The sequence below is a fragment of the Gossypium hirsutum genome, chromosome D03 (genome assembly GCF_007990345.1).
Source record: "Gossypium hirsutum isolate 1008001.06 chromosome D03, Gossypium_hirsutum_v2.1, whole genome shotgun sequence".
NCBI lineage: Eukaryota > Viridiplantae > Streptophyta > Magnoliopsida > Malvales > Malvaceae > Gossypium > Gossypium hirsutum.
Genome location: NC_053439.1, coordinates 23,040,614 through 23,050,908, shown reverse-complemented (window position 1 = coordinate 23,050,908; position 10,295 = coordinate 23,040,614). Strand labels below are relative to the sequence as shown.

General features: G+C 33.8%; 1 non-coding gene across 1 annotated transcript; it reads right to left on the bottom strand.

Moving 5' to 3' along the window:
• Positions 1–822: 822 nt before the first annotated feature.
• LOC121215714 (small nucleolar RNA R71) lies at positions 823–928 on the bottom strand. Its single transcript, XR_005911690.1, has one exon. It is a non-coding gene; the product is annotated as a small nucleolar RNA R71 (small nucleolar RNA).
• Between the last annotated feature and the right edge of the window lie 9,367 nt (positions 929–10,295).

Sequence of the window (10,295 nt, the reverse complement as noted above, 5' to 3'; positions counted from 1 at the left end):
AACAAAAGATTTTCCTTCATCAAAGTATTTTTAATTACATTTCATAAATATTTTCTTACATAGTCCCCGTAGGTACGATAACTCAACATTTACTTCTCACTTTATTAATTTTTGTGATTTTACACATTTGCGCATTTCCATCATTCCAAGTTTTTAGCCCCGTTACTGAGGACTGTTTTAAAAAGTCATTATTTGTGAAATTGTTAAATTTGCATTTTGGTTTATTTTTCTCTTCAATTTGAACTTAATTATTATTTTTGATTGTTTTAGGTCTTTATGAGTATTGATCAAACTATCGACTTACTCCCTATAGATCCTGAGATTGAAAGAACTTTTCGACAACGAAGAAGATAAGCATCTCAAAGAAGGACCGAAGAGATGAACTTCGAAAACCAGAATCAAGGAAACAGAGTGAATCAAGTTCAAAATCCTATCCTTATTGCTGATGATAGGGATAGAGAACTAAGACAATATGCTGTGCCAATGTTTCATGAGCTTAATCCGGGTATTAGGAGACCTATAATCGAGGCACAACAATTTGAGTTGAAGCTGGTTATGTTCCAAATGCTTCAAACAATGGGCCAATTCAGTGGAATGCCTATCGAAGATCCTTACCTTCACTTAAGACTTTTATGGAGGTGAGCGATTCTTTCAAGCTAGCTGGAGTACCCGAAGATGCACTACGATTAAAGCTGTTCCCATATTTGCTAAGGAACAAAGCTCGAGCTTGGTTGAACTTATTGCCAGCAGATTCTATTACTACATGGCAAGAGTTAGCAGAAAGATTCCTTATGAAGTATTTCCCGCCTAGTAAGAATGCTAAGTTGTAGAATGAAATTACTGCCTTCCAACAAATGGATAAAGAGTCCTTGTATGAGGCATGTGAAAGGTACAAAGAATTATTATGGAAGTGCCCTCATCATGGAATCTCGCATTGCATCCAACTTGAGACATTCTATAATTGTCTCAATGCTCACACAAGAACAGTAGTAGATGCTTCTGCTAATGGAGCTCTCCTTTTTAAGTCTTATAATGATGCTTATGAAATCATTGAGAGAATTGCAAGTAACAGTTATTAATGGCCAACCAATTGAGTAGCATTAGGAAGACGAGTCGCTAGAGTTCATGAAGTGGATGCTCTCACTTCACTAGCATCTCAGGTATCTTCGATTTCTTCAATGCTTAAAAATTTACTACAAATAGGTTTAATAATTTTATAGCTCAGCCACTGAATCAATACAAAAATGTAGTCTGTGTTTATTGTGGGGGACACTTGTCCAAAAAATGTCCATTAAACCCATAATCTGTATATTATATGGGTAACCGAAACTAGAACTAAGGAAGGCAAGGACTGCAATCCAATTTCTATAACCCATCTTGGAGAAACCACCCAAGTTTTTCTTGGAGTAACCAAGGATCTGGGCCTAGTAACACTTATGCACAACCCAGACCAACCCAACCATCTGTATTTACCCAACAAGTTTAGAAACATCCTCAAGTTGAACCATCCAATGGCTTGGAAAACTTGTTAAAGGCATATATAGCAAAAAATGATGCCTTAATCCAAAACAAAGCAACCATATTAAAAAACCTGTAGAATCAAGTGGGTCAACTTGCTATTGAACTTATAAACTGACCACAAGGTGCTTTGCCTAGTGATATGGAGAATCCAACAAATCCGAGGAATGATCATTGTAAAGCATTGACTCTAAGGAGTGGAAAGACATTACAACCCAACACTGTCGAAATTGAGGAAGAGTCGATTGATGCTTAAGATGCAATGGAAATTCAACCAAGTGTTGAAATTCTAACTTCACCAAAGCCAGAATCGGTAAAGCCCGAGAAGAAGACGAATCAACCAATTCCAATGAATAATCCTCCACCACCCTACCCTCAAAGGCTTCAGATGCAGAAGCAGGAAGTCCAATTCTAGAAGTTTTTAAACGTACTCAAGCAACTTCATATCAACATTCCGTTGGTAGAAGCACATGAGCAGATGCCAAATTATGTCAAATTCATGAAGAATGTCATGTTTAGAAAATGAAGACTTGGAGAATTTGAAATGGTAGCCCTGATGAAGGAATGCAGTGCATATTTTCAAGATAAATTACCCCCAAAAATGAAGGACCCTAGATGTTTTACAATACCTTGAAACATTGGAGCAACTTATTTTGGTAAGGCAGCATGAGATTTGGGTGCAAGAATCAACTTGATGCCTATGTCTATATTCAGAAAGTTAGGGATAGGTGATGTTAGACCTACTACAGTTACACTTCAATTAGTAGATTGATCTTTAGCACATCTAGAAGAAAAAACTGATGATGTATTGGTACGTGTAGAAAAATTTATTTTTCCTGGTGACTTTGTTATTCTAGACTTTGAAGTAGATAAAGAGGTGTCAATAATTTTAGGAAGGCCTTTCCTAGCAAGTGGAAGGACCCTTATTGATGTGCAAAAGGGAAAACTTACCATACGTGTTTAGGACAATCAGGTAACATTTAATGTTTTTAAGTTTATGCAATTTCTTGACACAGTTGATGATTGTTCTACAGTATCTGAGTTAGAGGAATTAGTCATGGAAAAGGAACTCAACTCTGTTGAGGACCCATTAGATCAAATTTTGACATTAGACTCTCCAAGTGATGAAGAGGGGAAGGAATACTTAGCTTAGCTAGAAGCTAATCAAATTAGAGATTATGCCTAGCCAAAAGCGTCAATTGAGGACCAACCTAAATTAGAACTAAAGGTACTTCCCTCACATTCAAAATATGTTTATTTAGGTAAGTCTGGTCTAGTGTGTGCCAAAGAAAGGAGGTAACACGATTGTTGGGAATGAGAATAATGAGCTAATACCAACCAGAACAGTTACAAGATGGATAATTTGCATCTATTACCAGAAGTTGAATATGGCGACTAGGAAAGACCACTTTCTTTTACAATTTTTGAATCAAATACTCGATAGACTCGCAGGACAAGACTATTACTGTTTCCTCGGTGGATACCTGGGGTATGATCAAATCACAATAGCATTGAAGGATTAACATAGAACAACATTCACATACCCGTACGGTACATTTGTACTTAGATGCATGGCATTTGTTTTATGTAATGCACCTGCTACATTTCAAAGATCTATGATGTCTATATTTACTAATGTTGGGATTGACCCGATTAAGCAACAAGTAAAAAAATAGCGGAATAAATTGAGAAATTGAGCACATAAATTTAACGTGGAAAAACCCCTCCAAAGAGGACAAAAGACCACGGGCAAAGATAATTTTACTATAATGGCAAAAGAACGAAGATTACAAAAGGTGAAGATAAAAAGCTAAACCCCAAAAAACCCAAAAACAAATAACCCTCAATACGTAAATACAAAATTCTCTAAATGTGTTATGAGTTTTAATCTCTAATGGGTGTATTTTCTAAGGTTGCAAAAGAACATATTTATAGGCTAAATTAGTAGGTCAAATAAACTATGCTAATAAATGCAAAATATATTATACTAATAAATACTAAATCTTCTAGAAAGAAAATATATTTTGTTTAACTTGACTTGCATGCAATCTCTTAGAATTTGGGTCACACAACTCTAACAACTGACATGGTTGAGAAGTATTTGGAAGTTTTTATGGCTGATTTTTCAGTGTTTGGAGACACTTATGATGATTGCTTAGCCAATCTAGCCAAAATACTAAAGCAGTGCGAAGAAACAAAAACCTTGTACTCAACTAGGAAAACTGTCATTTCATGGTATGAGAATGTATTGTTCTAGGGCACCAAATAACTAGACATAAAATCGAGGTCTGGGATATGCCAGATTCTATCGAAGATTTGTCAAAGACTTTTCCAAAATTGCCAAACACTTATGCAAATTACTGCAAAAGGACACGACATTCAAATTTGATGAAGAAAGTTTGAAAGTGTTTAATGATCTAAAAAATCGTTTAGTTTCAGCACCCATTATCGTCACACCGATTGGGATTTGCCATTTGAGTTGATGTGTGACGCAAGTGACTTTGCGATAGGAGCTGTGATGGGCTAGCGAAGGAACAAAACTTTTCATCCCATCTACTACACAAGAGTTACTTGCTATTTTATTTTCTTTGGACAAGTTTTGATCTTATCTTATGGGTACCAAAGTGACTGTCTATATAGATCATACAATAATTAAGTATTTACTTGCCAAGAAAGATGCCAAGCCGAGATTGATCCGATGGGTACTTCTACTTTAAGAGTTTTATCTAGAAATTCTAGATAAAAAGGGATAGAAACTCAAGTAGCAGATCACTTATCCATATTAGAATCACGGGAAGGAAATTCTCCTCTTATACCCATTCAGGAGACATTTCCAGACGAGCACATACTTAAGGTAAATCATGTTCATAATATCCCTTGGTTTGCTAATTTTGCTAACTATTTAGCTTTTGGTTTGATGCCGAATGATATTACATATCAAAAAAAGAAAAAATTTCTTCACAATGTGAAATACTATTTTTAGGAAGAACCATATTTGTTTAAAAAGTGTGCAGATCAATTGATTAGGAGATGTATAACACCCCTAACCCATCTCCCTTCTTAGACTAGGGTTACGGAGCATTATCGATCAATAAAAAATCATATAACATCATAACATTTAACAAACTAAATATATTAAAAACCATTCATTTATAATCAATTTGTCTCTAAATCAAGCCTTCGAGGCCCTTAAAATAGTTTAGAAGCAATTTGAGACTAATTTGAAGTAAAATGGAAAGTTTAGGAAAAACATGCAAAAATTGGAAAAAAGGGGTCACATGGTTGTGTGGAACCTTTTAGGCAGTGTAACTTTTGAATAAGGGACACATGATTGTGTACCAGCTCATGCCCTTACCCTTGTATCTCTCTAAGTAGGGTCACATGACCGTGTCACACGCCCATGTGCCAGGCCGTGTAACTCACTAACTTGAATATTTAAGAACTCTCAGATGACACACGGTCATGTTGCCAGGCCGTGTGCCTCACACGAGTGAGTCACACGCCAATGTCTTGATACGACCTCGGTTTAGTAGTTGAACTCGAGTCGTTTAGTTCCCGATCGTAACGAAGAAGTATATTAGACCAGAAGAATATAGAATATATTTGAGTTCAAAGAAGTAAAGTAAGTCCGTGCAAAGTTGGATATGGGTTTGGTTTAAGTCGAAATGGTATGACTAGAATGGTCGAGTTCGGTTTAGGATTAATTAAGAAATGGTATTTGGTTTTGGTACGTTTTGGTATTTGGGAATTGGTACGAAATGGTAAGGGATTTGGTACGAAATGGTAAGGGTTCAAAAAGGTCAAGAGTGAACCAACACTAAAGAAAAGTGTCGACCCGAAACTTATAGGACCAAATTGAGTTGGAAATGGTTGATAAGGACCTTGACCCGATACTTAGTAAAGTATGAACCAAAGGTATCAAAGGTGAACGCCACACTCGGGTTTAGGGAGTGATAAGTTCGAAAGAAAGACTCGGAAAGACGCCACTAGAAGCTAGATAAGTCTTACGGGTCCCGAACGAAATTTGAGAGAAAATGCCTCACAAATTTGGCAGCAATTCGTTACTTAAAAAATGTCCAAAAGTTCTTTACAAAGTAAAATTTCAGCTATTTATAAGCAACACCTAAGCTAGCCGAATGGTCACTTACATTCCTTAAAAATTAAGCAAATGAATCACTTAAATGAACTAGCTAGATTCGGCTGAACATGGAGCTCCATTAGACACCTTCTAGATGAAGCATTGGACTTGGAAAAACTTGGATGATGCATGGATAGCTAGGTTCGGCCAATGGGCATAAATTAGCTCATTTATGTTGCAACTTTTGGCTGAAAAGTGACCAGCAATTAAGAGGGTAATGAGCAGCCAATTCAAGTGTGAAAGCTCAACATTGAAGAGTCATGGAGTGTGAACACATGGAACCGAAAAGCCAATATGCATCCAGCAAATGTGAAAGGATTAACTGACAGCTTTGAAGTTGGAAACATTAGCTCTCTTGACTGAATAGTCACCTAGGAATGCCAAATTCAGCTCACCAATTTGATGCATGTATCTCCAGGTTCATTGAATCTATTGTGCATGCACCAAGCTTAAATGCTCCATCCACATTCGGCCAACCTACATAAAACATGAATGAGCTCAAATTAATGTAATATTAGCTGAACATAATTAAAATAAAACTTTGACAAGTTAAACACATTAATTCGGCATTAAAAATCTGCACATATAATTTAGTTTGGACAAGACACATTAAAACATGTAATGAAATTTGACTCATTAAAAATGCATAAAACATATTAATAAGCTGTAAAAATTAAGACAAACTAATGACATGTAAAAATAACTCAATTAAGATGCAAAATTAAATTTCTCCAGATTTTAAATTATGTAAACAACTAAAATTAATTGAGCTGTAATAAACTAATTAAATTGACTCAAAATAATTATTCAGCTACTAAATTAATGTCCAATTGATATTGAGCTGAATCGTAAGTATTTGAGCTGAAATTGAGCTGATTCGAGCTCATTGAGCTTGAAAGGAGCTGGAAACGAGCTAAATGAAGCTCCACAAAATAAGATTGAGCTACGTCCAGCTTGCAAACACGACGAGCCTCGCTTGTAGGCTGAAACAATAGCCGTTCCCGGGGGCGGGTCGTATCATGTCTCAGCCGTGTGAACCCAAAATTTACCTAAAATCAATCCATTCCAAAACCATTCATTGCATAACTATTCAACCATTCATGCATATTTTAAAAGGACCTAAACATCAAGCAAACGCATATCAAAATGTCATTTCAACTAAGCAATATGCCATTCAAAGACACCATATTATACCAATTTAACAACTATCAACACATGCCAAAAATGTACCATTTCACACATGCTTACCTAATTTAACTAAGTACCCAAGCATACCACTTATAATCATTTTCAAACTATACAAAACATACCATAAGAGTCTTATATACAAGAATAATAAGGTAACCAAATGACCTAACTTGGCAAGGCATCAAAATGCACCCAACCAACTTAACTTTCAAAACTTATACATACCAAAGGCATCATTAACACATTCATCAAAATATCATTCTCAAACCATTACAAACATACCAAAAGATTGTGTTTTTCAATCACTAAAAGTGATCAAGATGACCTTACTTGATAAGAAATACAAGTCCATCATGTAAACATAAACTTCAAGCCACAAGCATACTAAATCAACCATTTAATACATCCATGAACCATTAGTACAAAAGAACTATACATGTCATTATTAACCTTGGCCAAAATACTAAAAAACTACTGAATTGACTGCTAGGTAATGTGATAGGTCTCTGATGTGCTTCCAACCAAATCGAGCCTTCCAATGAACTACAAGAAAAGAAAACAACTAATGTAAGCAATAATGCTTAGTAAGTTTGTACAAAGGAAATTTAAATACTGAACATTTTAGAACAAACATATAAGCAATATTTTCATTATATCAAAAGCTAACTTTCATTTTATTAACTACAACTCTCAAGGATAATTGGTGTAGCCTTGCATATACATATATATATATTTCCTTATAAGCATTTCACTTAAACATTTCGTCTTACCATAACACTTACACATTAACATATAATCATTCTATAATTCATCTTTTGTTTCAAACTTTCATATAAACATATCATCTCAAAATCACTTACTTCCACCAAACAATGTGAAAACTAAATAAATTAATTAATCATACCTGATATTCGTTTACGAAGCACTTATAGGATTAGTACTGAAAATGGTTCATTGTAGGCTTCTTATGCTATTATAATTCAATCCAAACTCATTCATATATGTGTATAAATATCTATCTTTAACCGTATAATCATCAATATAATTATACTCACATATGATCAAGTAGTTCATTGAACATTTAACATTTACTAATATCTTGACTATGCATTAGCATTTAAGCACATAAATAATTCTATAAATTCCTTTAACATTTTGCCCGATGAACTAGTAACTTGACTTGGATACTCGAGTAACTACACCACACCAGAGGCATCATAGATGCATAATAGAAGCACTGAAGTGCTGACAGGGGCACAAATGTGCAAACAGAGGCACCATAGTACGAACAGGGACACCAAAGTGTATACAGAGGCACCGAAGTGCAAATCCCGTACAAGCACGCATACTAACCCTATTGGCATGCCAATCGTACCCTAGTGGTTACTATGTTCAACCGACCATTTCATGTAATCCATTACCTTTATACATATTCATCAATCAAGGGAACTTCATCGTTTCCGTAAACATAATATGATATCAATATATATTCATACTGTCAATGTGCCATCACAAAGATTGTCACCGTCCATTAATCACTTTCATGTGAATTTAAATTCAATATTTAAAATATAATAATAACATATAAAATTTCACATGTATTTATATAATTTACTAGCAATAACTTATTTTCAAGAAACTTACAATTTACACATCAAACATTATGAACTTACCTTAATCCAAGTAACATTTAAACAGACAATCCATAATTCATAATCACCAGATACATTAGCAATAGTTCGCATATCCTTTAATTTGATTAATTCCTCTAATTGATACATAATAATAATTTATCACATCTTTACTATTTAATTTGACCATAATATAAATAACTATTTACATTCTTCCAAAGTAGAAAATAATAATTTCTATTTATATACGAACTTACCTCGATTTTAATCCGTTTGGTTTGTTTTGTGATCTAAATAATAATCTTTCACTCCATTAAACCATTTAATAACTTAAAAATAATTAATTTAACTTATAAATCTTAATATTAGGAAATTTACAAAATTACCCCTAATATTTAGATTTTATGCAATTTAGTCCCTACATCCAAAACTTGAAATTTCACCACAATTAATAAAATTTAATGTTAAAATTTTTTCTTAAGGTTCCATATCAGCCCATCTTTTTCTTCATTTCACACAATTTACCTTGAAGTTTACTTTTTCAACAATTTAATCCCTAAACATTAAAATTATCAAAAATCACTTAACAAAACTTGTTTATTTAACAACCAAGCTTAACAATCTATCACAAAACTTTAAAAACATATTAAATTCATTTGTGACACAACTTATAACATTTAAAAACTTTACAATTTGACCCCCAGGTTAGCTAGATTAAGCTAATACGAGCTCAAAAACATAAAAATTACTAAAAATGGGACAAAAATAACATATCATGCATTGAATTGAAATTGGCCGAAACTTGCTTCTCCTAAAACCATGGCTATTCAATTTTCAACTAAAAATAAAAGGAAGAACATGATATTTTTATTTTATCATCTTTTTACTTAAGTTTTAATTACTTATTTACTAAACTAACCTTTTAAAAACTTAATTACACCAAAACCAATCCAATATCATCCACCAACTTTAAACATGGAATAATTACCATCCAAGTCCATGAATTTACCTTTTCATAGCTATTAGATCCATTTAACCAATATAATTCAACTTTTGCACATTTTACAGTTTAGCCCTTTTTAATTAATTAACCATCTAAACATTAAAATTTCTTAACCAAAATTTAATATGACCTTAATAACACTTCATAAATTTTTAATGAAATATGTAAGACTCAGTTTATAGAAACAAGGTCTTGATACCTCATTTTCTAAAACCACTTGACTTTAGGGACATACCACTTGAACGTAATTATTCTTTCATTTAACATAAATCATTAAATCAAAATTTATCATTACACTATAATCGACTCATAAATATTAAATGATAATATTTACGGACTTGCTCGTCAGACTTGTGGCCTCGAAACCACTATTTTTGACACCACTAAAAAACGGGTTGTTACAAGATACGTGGCAAAAAATGAGGTACATAAGATCTTATATCATTATCACACAGCTCCAAGTAGGGTACATTTTGGAGGTACACATACTGCAGCCAAAGTGTTACAAGCTGGATTCTTTTGGCCAACTCTATTCAAATATGCGTATGCTGACGTAAAGAGTTGTGATCGATGCTAAAGGGTTGAAAACATTACCAGTAGAAATGAGATTCCTTGAACAAACATCATTGAGGTAGAACTATTCGATGTTTGGGGTATAGATTTTCTTGGTCCATTTCCTCGGTCTTTTGGTCACAAGTACATATTAGTAATAATAGACTACGTATCAAAGTGGGTTGAAGTCGAGGCATATCCAACAAACGATTCCAAGGTTGTAATGAAATTTTTGTAAAAACATGTGTTCAAAAGGTTTGGAACC